At 50.5% G+C, this 11,039-nt stretch overlaps 2 non-coding genes and 1 pseudogene across 2 annotated transcripts in view; all 3 read right to left on the reverse strand.

The window, feature by feature from the left end:
* Positions 1-348: 348 nt before the first annotated feature.
* LOC114543998 lies at positions 349-3,672 on the reverse strand (annotated as a pseudogene).
* Positions 3,673-3,872: 200 nt separating this feature from the next.
* Positions 3,873-4,023, reverse strand: LOC114543999. The gene has a single exon (XR_003690266.1). It is a non-coding gene; the product is annotated as a 5.8S ribosomal RNA (ribosomal RNA).
* Positions 4,024-9,864: 5,841 nt separating this feature from the next.
* Positions 9,865-11,039, reverse strand: part of LOC114543997 — a 3,565-nt gene continuing 2,390 nt past the window's right edge. Inside the window, exon 1 of the ribosomal RNA XR_003690265.1 lies at positions 9,865-11,039. This exon is cut by the window's right edge and continues 2,390 nt beyond it. This is a non-coding gene — a ribosomal RNA (large subunit ribosomal RNA).

An 11,039-nucleotide genomic window follows, 5' to 3' on the forward strand; every position in this document is an offset into this window, starting at 1 on the left:
GCTACAAGAGCTTGAAGACTGTTATGAGGACGAAGACACCAACCCTCAACTTCAAACAAAAACGAAGGCGAACAGAAAACGAAAAGGGAAGAAAAGAACCCAAACTTCCAGTTCCAGCAGCAGCGAAAGTGGCAGCAGTTCCAGCAGTGACGAATTGACTACACCAACGTCGTGACCAGTAATGAACCGCCAAAGAAAATACCACGTGTGTCCACCAAAGAAAAAAACCCAACTGTTAAACCTACAAAAAAAATTCAAACAAAAGACAAAGACAAGAAGAATCGAAAAACGCATTCCCCAGCTGAAAGCCACGAGGATGCCATGCAAAAACTGATTGATTCATACAAATCAGAACAACCAGGGAAGAAGAAAAGCAAGAAGGACAAAAAGTGATTTTGTCACAGACCTTTCTATAATAGGTTACATGTTGTGTTCTGTTCCATTTACTTTCTCTAAACATGTCTGAAGAACAGCCTCTATTGAACCATTTATTTAGCATAACATGTTGTACTTAGAGAGAAGGAATTGTGTTCTGTTTTTCAAGATTGCAATAAATTATTGCTCTCATATCATAATTTGCTTGAACTTTATATGAGACAGAGAAGCAGGGTGGGAGGGTTGGGGGTGAAATCATTTGCATGGATAAGGCAAGGGTGAGTTATCCCTGTGGTAACTTTTCTGACACCCCTAGCTTAAAACTCGTAAAGACTAAGGGATCGATAGGCCATGCTTTCACAGTTTGTATTCATACTGAAAATCAAAATCAAGTGAGCTTTTGCCCTTTTGCTCTACATGAGATTTCCGTTCTCATTGAGCTCACCTTAGGACACCTGCGTTATCATTTGACAGTCGTGCCGCCCCAGCCAAACTCCCAACCTGACAGTGTCTTCGGCTCGGATCGACCGGCAGAAGAGCGATCTTAATGCTAAAAAGTGGACGTTGAGGTCCAGCTCCGCTTCACCGAATAAGTAAAAAAACGATAAGAGTAGTGGTATTTCACCGGCGGATTGCTCCTCCCACTTATTCTACACCTCTCATGTTTTTTCACAGAGTCAGACTAGAGTCAAGCTCAACAGGTCTTCTTTCCCCGCTGTTGCTGCCAAGCCCGTTCCCTTGGCTGTGGTTTCGCTAGATAGTAGATAGGGACAGTGGGAATCTCGTTAATCCATTCATGCGCGTCACTAATTAGATGACGAGGCATTTGGCTACCTTAAGAGAGTCATAGTTACTCCCGCCGTTTACCCGCGCTTGGATGAATTACTTCACTTTGACATTCAGAGCACTGGGCAAATCACATTGCGTCAACACCAGTCACCAGCCATCGCAATGCTTTGTTTTAATTAAACAGTCGGATTCCCCTTGTCCGTTCCAGTTCTAAGTTGGTTGTTAATCGCCTGCCGAATCGACCTGACGGTCACAGCTGAGTCAATCCACGCGAAGTCCCTCGCAGTCCGACTTCGACGCGCAGCAAGCCACGCATCTCCGTCAGCCCACGCCGAGTCCTCGCGCTTCAAGTCCCAGCCGACAGACCCAACCTTAAGCCAATCCTTTTCCCGAAGTTACGGATCTATTTTGCCGACTTCCCTTACCTACATTGTTCTATCAACTAGAGGCTGCTCACCTTGGAGACCTGCTGCGGTATGAGTACGACCAGACAAGAAAATGAACGACTCGCTCGGATTTTCAAGGCCGTCGAAAGCGCACCGGACCCCAAAAGAAGTTTGGGGCTTTACCGGACGTGAAACCCTATCTCCGGCTAAACCGATTTCAGGGTAACGTTGCCCGTTAAAAAGAAAAGAGAACTCTTCCCGGGGCTCTCGCCGACGTCTCCGAGTTCGGTTGCGTTGCCGCTTGTGCCACTAGGTGGCAGTATCCCTGTTCTGGTTCGGGAATATTAACCCGATTCCCTTTCGATAGGCGGTCCGCGAATGGGACGCTTTGTAACGGAATTTCCCTATCTCTTAGGATCGACTAACCCATGTCCAACTGCTGTTCACATGGAACCTTTCTCCACTTCAGTCTTCAAAGTTCTCATTTGAATATTGCTACTACCACCAAGATCTGCACCGGCGGCCGTTTCACCCTGGCTCGCGCCAAAGGCTGCGTCACGACCGCCGCGCCCCCTACTCGTCGGAACGTCGCGCTTGCTCCGACGGCCGAGTATAGGGCGACGCTTGAGCGCCATCCATTTTCAGGGCTAGTTGATTCGGCAGGTGAGTTGTTACACACTCCTTAGCGGATTCCGACTTCCATGGCCACCGTCCTGCTGTCAAATCAACTAACACCTTTCGTGGGATCTGATGAGCGTCGACTTCGGCACCTTAACTCGGCGTTCGGTTCATCCCGCATCGCCAGTTCTGCTTACCAAAAAGGCCCACTAAGAGCTCGCATTCGAGTGTCCGGCTTCAATCGAGCAAGTCGGACTTCTTACCAATTTAAAGTTGAGAATAGGTTAAGGTCATTCGACCCTAAGACCTCTAATCATTCGCTTACCTGATAAAACTGCATGTATGAACTCCAGCTATCCTGAGGGAAACTTCGGAGGAACCAGCTACTAGATGGTTCGATTAGTCTTTCGCCGCTATACCCAAATTCGACGATCGATTTGCACGTCAGAATCGCTACGAGCTTCCACCAGTGTTTCCGCTGGCTTCACCCTATCAGGCATAGTTCACCATCTTTCGGGTCCCAACAGATACGCTCTTACTCAAACCTCTCTGAGAGCAGACAAGGTCGGTCGATGATGCGGCGACGAATGTGAACGCCGCTTCTCACCTCAACCGTCCGAGGACGGCCTTTACTTCATTGCGCCCACGGGTTTCGATCACCCGGAGACTCGCGCACATGTTAGACTCCTTGGTCCGTGTTTCAAGACGGGTCGGATGGAGCCGTATGGTCGTCAGCATCCTAGGCGCGTAGTGGCGAACACCGTCACGATCGACAGCAGCGGTCGAGCGCACAGGCGTGCCGTCCGCCACGGTCGACATGCCGGACCGATCGGTCGGGTCGCCAGCCGAGCACGCGCCGCAGACCACGGTCGCCGACGAGCTATGCGAGCGCAAGTCTTAACAACCAGCCGCGAGGCCGGTCCACCTTCCTTGCGACCTTATCGCCCGTCGACAACCGACGCTGACGCTCGCTCGCCAGAAGTGCGCCGTCCGCGCACCGCGTCCGAGCGCGCCTCGTCCATGCGGATCGAGAGCGCGACCGTCGCGATGCGCGAGCGACTGAATCTGGCGGGCGAATTGCTAACTCCATTCGCTTCCCTTCAACGGTTTCACGTACTCTTTAACTCTCTTTCAAAGTCCTTTCATCTTCCCTCACGGTACTTGTCGCTATCGGTCTCGTGCCTGTATTTAGCTTTAGATGGAGTTTACCACCCGTTTTGGGCTGCATTCCCAAACAACCCGACTCTTCGAAAGCACATCGCGAGCGCTCGAGCATTGCCACGTACGGGGTTCACCCTCTGTGACGTGCTGTTCCAAGCAACTTAGGCAGACTCGTTGCGCCGGGAAAGTACTTCTCGAAACTACAATTCGCCGCTGCAACACAACGGAGATTTCAAGTTGAGCTGTCCCTTCATTCGCCATTACTGGGGAATCCTTGTTAGTTTCTTTCCTCCGCTTAGTAATATGCTTAAATTCAGCGGGAATCTTGCCTGATCTGAGGTAATGAATGAATCAATGGAATATGTTGCGCGCGTCGGCCGGCACGCGCGATACGAAGAGCTCCCTTGCTATACAATAGTTTAGGCTCGTTCGCGCGTCGGTAACGTCGCGACGGCAACGTGTGCTGCACTTCGAGGGACGCGCCGCTTCGAGCTGCGGCACGACGCCCCAATCGAGTCGAAACCGACTCGGCGTTTCGTTAACCAACACTCAGACAGACATGCTCCCGGTATAACCGAGAGCGCCATTTGCGTTCAAAGATCGATGATTCACTGAATTCTGCAATTCACACTACGTATCGCAGCTGGCTGCGTTCTTCATCGATGCACGAGCCAAGAGATCCACCGTAAAAGTTGTATAATATTGCATGAAAAATACATACGCACAGTTAAACTTCGACGTGTTGTGTTTGAAAAAGTAAAATGGGGAGGCCGGCAATGGCGAAATGAAGCGCTCATCGCGTTTCGAGATCGATGTGTCCATCCACCGAACATTAAGAGCGAACGAGCGCTCACCTCCCTCGTGGTTTGTAAGTTCACAGCGCGTTCGATTGCCGATCGAAACGTTGATGATCCTTCCGCAGGTCACCTACGGAAACCTTGTTACGACTTTACTCCTCTAAATGATCAAGTTGACCAACTTTTTGGACGTCCGTCGGAGGGCCGAAGCCCATCTGACAGTGCCAATCCGGAGGCCTCACTAACCATTCAATCGGTAGTAGCGACGGGCGGTGTGTACAAGGCAGGGACGTAATCAACGCGAGCTGATGACTCGCGCTTACTAGGAATTCCTCGTTCAAGATCAAGAATACAATGATCTATCCCCAGCACGACGATGATCACAAGATTACCCACACCTTTCGGTGAAGGAGCGACCGTTGCCATCGCAGGTAGCGCGCGTGCGGCCCAGGACATCTAAGGCATCACAGACCTGTTATTGCCTTCCTGACTTGGTTAAACACGCAACAGTCCCTCTAAGAAGTCGAGAGCGATTCGCGAATCGTCTGACTATTTAGCAGGTCAAGGTCTCGTTCGTTAACGGAATTAACCACAAATCACTCCACCAACTAAGAACGGCCATGCACCACCACCCATAGAATCAAGAAAGAGCTCTCAATCTGTCAATCCTTACTATGTCTGGACCTGGTGAGTTTCCCGGTGAGTCAAATAAGCCGCAGGCTCCACTCCTGGTGGTGCCCTTCCGTCAATCCTTTAAGTTCAGCTTTGCAACCAACTTCCCCCGAACCCAAAAACTTGGTTCCCATAAGGTGCCAACGAGGTCATCAAATAACACTCGCTGATCCCTAGTCGGCATCGTTTATGGTTAGAACTAGGACGGTATCTGATCGTCTTCGATCCTCTAACTTTCGTTCTTGATTAATGAAAACATTCTTGGCAAATGCTCGCATTAGTTCGTCTTCGTAAATCCAAGAATTTCACCTCTGACAACGAAATACGAATGCCCCAACTGTCCCTATAATCATACTTCGGTTCCAGAAACCAACGGAAAATAGAACCAAAGTCCTATTCCATTATCCATGCTTATGTATCCAAGCACAAGCCTGCTTTGAACACTCTAATTTCAAAGTAAACGTCACGTATCCAACGCACACTCAGTTAAGAGCACGCGAAGTCTGCGAGAGGAAGGCTAGCGAAAATAGTACTCACTGAATCCAGCGGACCAAACTCGCTGAGCCCGAAATCCAACTACGAGCTTTTAACTGCAACAACTTTACAATACGCTATTGGAGCTGGAATTACCGCGGCTGCTGGCACCAGACTGCCCTCCAATGGTCCTCGTTAAGAGATTTAAATTGTACTCATTCCAATTACAAGACTACAAAAAAGCCCTGTATGTTATTTGTCACTACCCCCCACGTCAGGATGGGTAATTTGCGCGCCTGCGCCTTCCTTGGATGTGGTAGCCGTTCTCAGGCTCCCTCCCGGAATCGAACCCTAATTCTCCGTCACCCGTTGCAACCATGGTAAGCCACTACCTTACCATCGACAGTTGATAGGGCAGAAATTTGAATGAAACATCGCCGGCACGAACAAAGAAGGCCATGCGATTCGAACAGTTACTATGAATCACCAAGTGGGTAAGCGGCCGCGAAGCCGCATTGGTTTTAATCTAATAAATACATCCCTTCCGCGAGAGTCGGGACTTTCGCATGTATAGCTCTAGAATACGGTTATCCAAGTAGTAAGAGAGTACAATCAAATAAACGATAACTGATTTAATGAGCCATTCGCAGTTTCACAGTACAAGTGCTATACTTAGACATGCATGGCTTAATCTTGAGACAAGCATATGATACTGGCAGGATCAACCAGTTAACTACCCTTGCGAACGAACGCCGTCGAGAGCGTTCGGTTCGTTTAGACAGGGCATCTTTATCGTGTGTTTCTTTGCCACGTCTTAAACGCGCTCTTCGTCCGACAACGCAAAACGGACGGGCGACCGAACGTTGCGTTGGGAACGGTGCGTGCCGAGACGACCGAGCGGTTGGTTGGGCAACAACCAACGGAACGGCAGAACTCGCGCTTTCGCTTTGTGTTCACCTTGTCCAAAGGACATTGTGCACAACATTCGCGCCTCTTCGAAGCAAAACTTCAGAGAACGCAGCGCCTCTTCGCCCGAAGGCCGCAGGAAAGGCAGCAACCGATCGAGAGCAGCCGCCTATCCCACCACGACGAGCGAGTTTGTTTCGCACTCGCACTCATTCGCGGAGCACCTGCCCTCAATATAGTAAAAATAAACCGGAGCACCAGTCGCTGCAACATCCTCCTTGAAGACCGATTCTGACCACCTTGTACCAAACCGCCAAAATTGACTAACTCTCTAAACATCCCTTTGATCGACATCTGTGCAAGCTAACTTCAGAAATGTCGCCATTTCGCATAAGTCGATCACAGCAAAATCAGCACTTTTCGAACATGTTCGAGAGACCTCGAGTTGTTCCCCTAGTGCGGGTTGACTGGGCACTTTGTCAAACATGTTCGGGAGACATCGAGTTGTTCCCCTCTTAGTGGGGGTTGACTGGGCACTTTGTCGAACATGTTCGGGAGACATCGAGTTGTTCCCCTCTTAGTGGGGTTGACTGGGCACTTTGTCGAACATGTTCGGGAGACATCGAGTTGTTCCCCTCTTAGTGGGGTTGACTGGGCACTTTGTCGAACATGTTCGGGAGACCTCGAGTTGTTCCCCTCTTAGTGCGGGTTGACCTGGCACTTGTCGAACATGTTCGGGAGACATCGAGTTGTCCCCTAGTGGGGGTTGACTGGGCACTTGTCGAACATGTTCGGGAGACATCGAGTTGTTCCCCTCTTAGTGGGGTTGACTGGGCACTTTGTCGAACATGTTCGGGAGACATCGAGTTGTTCCCCTCTTAGTGGGGGTTGACTGGGCACTTTGTCGAACATGTTCGGGAGACATCGAGTTGTTCCCCTCTAGTGCGGGTTGACCTGGCACTTGTCGAACATGTCGGGAGACCTCGAGTTGTTCCCCTCTTAGTGCGTGTTGACTGGGCACTTTGTCGAACATGTTCGGGAGACCTCGAGTTGTTCCCCTCTTAGTGCGGGTTGACTGGGCACTTGTCGAACATGTTCGGGAGACATCGAGTTGTTCCCCCTTAGTGCGGGTTGACTGGGCACTTTGTCGAACATGTTCGGGAGACATCGAGTTGTTCCCCTCTTAGTGCGGGTTGACTGGGCACTTGTCGAACATGTTCGGGAGACATCGAGTTGTTCCCCTCTTAGTGCGGGTTGACTGGGCACTTGTCGAACATGTTCGGGAGACATCGAGTTCCCCTCTAGTGCGGGTTGACTGGGCACTTTGTCGAACATGTTCGGGAGACATCGAGTTGTTCCCCTCTTAGTGCGGGTTGACCTGGCACTTGTCGAACATGTTCGGGAGACATCGAGTTGTTCCCCTCTTAGTGGGGGTTGACTGGGCACTTTGTCGAACATGTTCGGGAGACATCGAGTTGTTCCCCTCTTAGTGCGGGTTGACTGGGCACTTGTCGAACATGTTCAGGAGACCTCGAGTTGTTCCTCTCTTAGTGCGTGTTGACTGGGCACTTTGTCGAACATGTTCGGGAGACATCGAGTTGTTCCCCTTAGTGCGGGGACTGGGCACTTTGTCGAACATGTTCGGGAGACATCGAGTTGTTCCCCTCTTAGTGCGGGTTGACTGGGCACTTTGTCGAACATGTTCGGGAGACATCGAGTTGTTCCCCTCTTAGTGCGGGTTGACTGGGCACTTTGTCGAACATGTTCGGGAGACATCGAGTTGTTCCCCTCTTAGTGCGGGTTGACTGGGCACTTTGTCGAACATGTTCGGGAGACATCGAGTTGTTCCCCTCTTAGTGCGTGTTGACTGGGCACTTGTCGAACATGTCGGGAGACATCAAGTTGTTCCCCTCTTAGTGCGGGTTGACCTGGCACTTTGTCGAACATGTTCGGGAGACATCGAGTTGTTCCCTCTAGTGCGTGTTGACTGGGCACTTTGTCGAACATGTTCGGGAGACATCGAGTTGTTCCCCTCTTAGTGCGGGTTGACTGGGCACTTTCGAACATGTTCGGGAGACATCGAGTTGTTCCCCTCTTAGTGCGGGTTGACTGGGCACTTTGTCGAACATGTTCGGGAGACATCGAGTTGTTCCCCTCTTAGTGCGGGTTGACTGGGCACTTTGTCGAACATGTTCGGGAGACATCGAGTTGTTCCCCTCTTAGTGCGGGTTGACCTGGCATTTGTCGAACATGTTCGGAAGACCTCGACTTGTTCCCTCTTAGTGGGGGACTGGGCACTTTGTCGAACATGTTGGGAGACATCGAGTTGTTCCCCTCTTAGTGCGGGTTGACTGGGCACTTGTCGAACATGTTCGGGAGACCTCGAGTTGTTCCCCTCTTAGTGCGTGTTGACTGGGCACTTGTCGAACATGTTCGGGAGACATCGAGTTGTTCCCCTCTTAGTGCGGGTTGACTGGGCACTTTGTCGAACATGTTCGGGAGACATCGAGTTGTTCCCCTCTTAGTGCGGGTTGACTGGGCACTTCGAACATGTTCGGGAGACATCGAGTTGTTCCCCTCTTAGTGCGGGTTGACTGGGCACTTGTCGAACATGTTCGGGAGACATCGAGTTGTTCCCCTCTTAGTGCGGGTTGACTGGGCACTTTGTCGAACATGTTCGGGAGACATCGAGTTGTTCCCCTCTTAGTGCGGGTTGACTGGGCACTTTGTCGAACATGTTCGGGAGACATCGAGTTCCCCTCTTAGTGCGGGTTGACTGGGCACTTTGTCGAACATGTTCGGGAGACATCGAGTTGTTCCCCTCTTAGTGCGGGTTGACTGGGCACTTTGTCGAACATGTTCGGGAGACATCGAGTTGTTCCCCTCTTAGTGCGGGTTGACTGGGCACTTGTCGAACATGTTCGGGAGACCTCGAGTTGTTCCCCTCTTAGTGCGTGTTGACTGGGCACTTGTCGAACATGTTCGGGAGACCTCGAGTTGTTCCCCTCTTAGTGCGGGTTGACTGGGCACTTTGTCGAACATGTTCGGGAGACATCGAGTTGTTCCCCTCTTAGTGCGGGTTGACTGGGCACTTTGTCGAACATGTTCGGGAGACATCGAGTTGTTCCCCTCTTAGTGCGGGTTGACTGGGCACTTTGTCGAACATGTTCGGGAGACATCGAGTTGTTCCCCTCTTAGTGCGGGTTGACTGGGCACTTGTCGAACATGTTCGGGAGACATCGAGTTGTTCCCCTCTTAGTGCGGGTTGACTGGGCACTTGTCGAACATGTTCGGGAGACATCGAGTTGTTCCCCTCTTAGTGCGGGTTGACTGGGCACTTTGTCGAACATGTTTGGGAGACATCGAGTTGTTCCCCTCTTAGTGCGGGTTGACTGGGCACTTGTCGAACATGTCGGGAGACCTCGATTCCTTCGCCTCTTGGTAGCGATCTAAATCGCGACTTTTTGGACATGTTCAAGAGAACTCGTTTTCTCTCATCTTAGTCCGGGTCGAAAGTGCGACTTTCCGAACATGTTCGAGAGACCTATAGTTTCCCCTCTGCCGGTTATGTTCGAGAGACATCGATACCCCCTTACCTGAACATGTTCGGGAGACCTCGAGTTGTTGGCTTTTTTGCGGACATGTTCGACTGCTCCGAGGATGTGTGAGTGTCGGAAAAAAAAGAAACAAATCGTAGAACAAGGGCTAATCTCAGCAGATCGTAGCAACAAGGCTACTCTACTGCTTACAATACCCCGTTCTTTATTAAGTCGTCTGCAAATGATTAGCTCTGGAAAATTTAGATTTGATCGTTAGTGCTTGGAGCATTGTCCGCTCCGTGGGCACGTTGTGACGCAGGAGGCGCGAATGATCGCGTCTCTATTCGTGTTCGCTTAAGTCGTCCAGAGAAAAGGAATCGTTGCGTTCTAGCACGGATTCTGATTTAGAGGCGTTCAATCATAATCCAACAGATGGTAGCTTCGCACCATTGTCTTTTCAGGCAAGTGCATGAGCCAATTGTCTGAATCTGCGGTTCCTCTCGTACTGAGCAGAATTACTATTGCAACAACCATTCAACAGTAGGGTAAAACTAACCTGTCTCACGACGGTCTAAACCCAGCTCACGTTCCCTATTGGCGGTGAACAATCCGACGCTTGGCGAATTCTGCTTCGCAATAGGAAGAGCCGACATCGAAGAATCAAAAAGCAACGTCGCTATGAACGCTTGGCTGCCACAAGCCAGTTATCCCTGTGGTAACTTTTCTGACACCCCTAGCTTAAAACTCGTAAAGACTAAGGGATCGATAGGCCATGCTTTCACAGTTTTCGTATTCATACTGAAAATCAAAATCAAGTGAGCTTTTGCCCTTTGCTACATGAGATTTCCGTCTCATTGAGCTCACCTTAGGACACCTGCGTATCATTGACAGTCGTGCCGCCCCAGCCAAACTCCCAACTGACAGTGTCTTCGGCTCGGATCGACCGGCAGAAGAGCGATCTTAATGCTAAAAAGTGGACGTTGAGGTCCAGCTCCGCTTCACCGAATAAGTAAAAAAACGATAAGAGTAGTGGTATTTCACCGGCGGATTGCTCCTCCCACTTATTCTACACCTCTCATGTTTTTCACAGAGTCAGACTAGAGTCAAGCTCAACAGGGTCTTCTTTCCCCGCTGTTGCTGCCAAGCCCCCTTGGCTGTGGTTTCGCTAGATAGTAGATAGGGACAGTGGGAATCTCGTTAATCCATTCATGCGCGTCACTAATTAGATGACGAGGCATTGGCTACCTAAGAGAGTCATAGTACTCCGCCGTTACCCGCGCTGGAGAATTACTTCACTTGACATTCAGAGCACTGGCAGAAAT

Source organism: Dendronephthya gigantea, unplaced genomic scaffold, assembly GCF_004324835.1.
Source record: "Dendronephthya gigantea isolate DGI-Jeju-01 unplaced genomic scaffold, DenGig_1.0 000609F, whole genome shotgun sequence".
NCBI lineage: Eukaryota > Metazoa > Cnidaria > Anthozoa > Malacalcyonacea > Nephtheidae > Dendronephthya > Dendronephthya gigantea.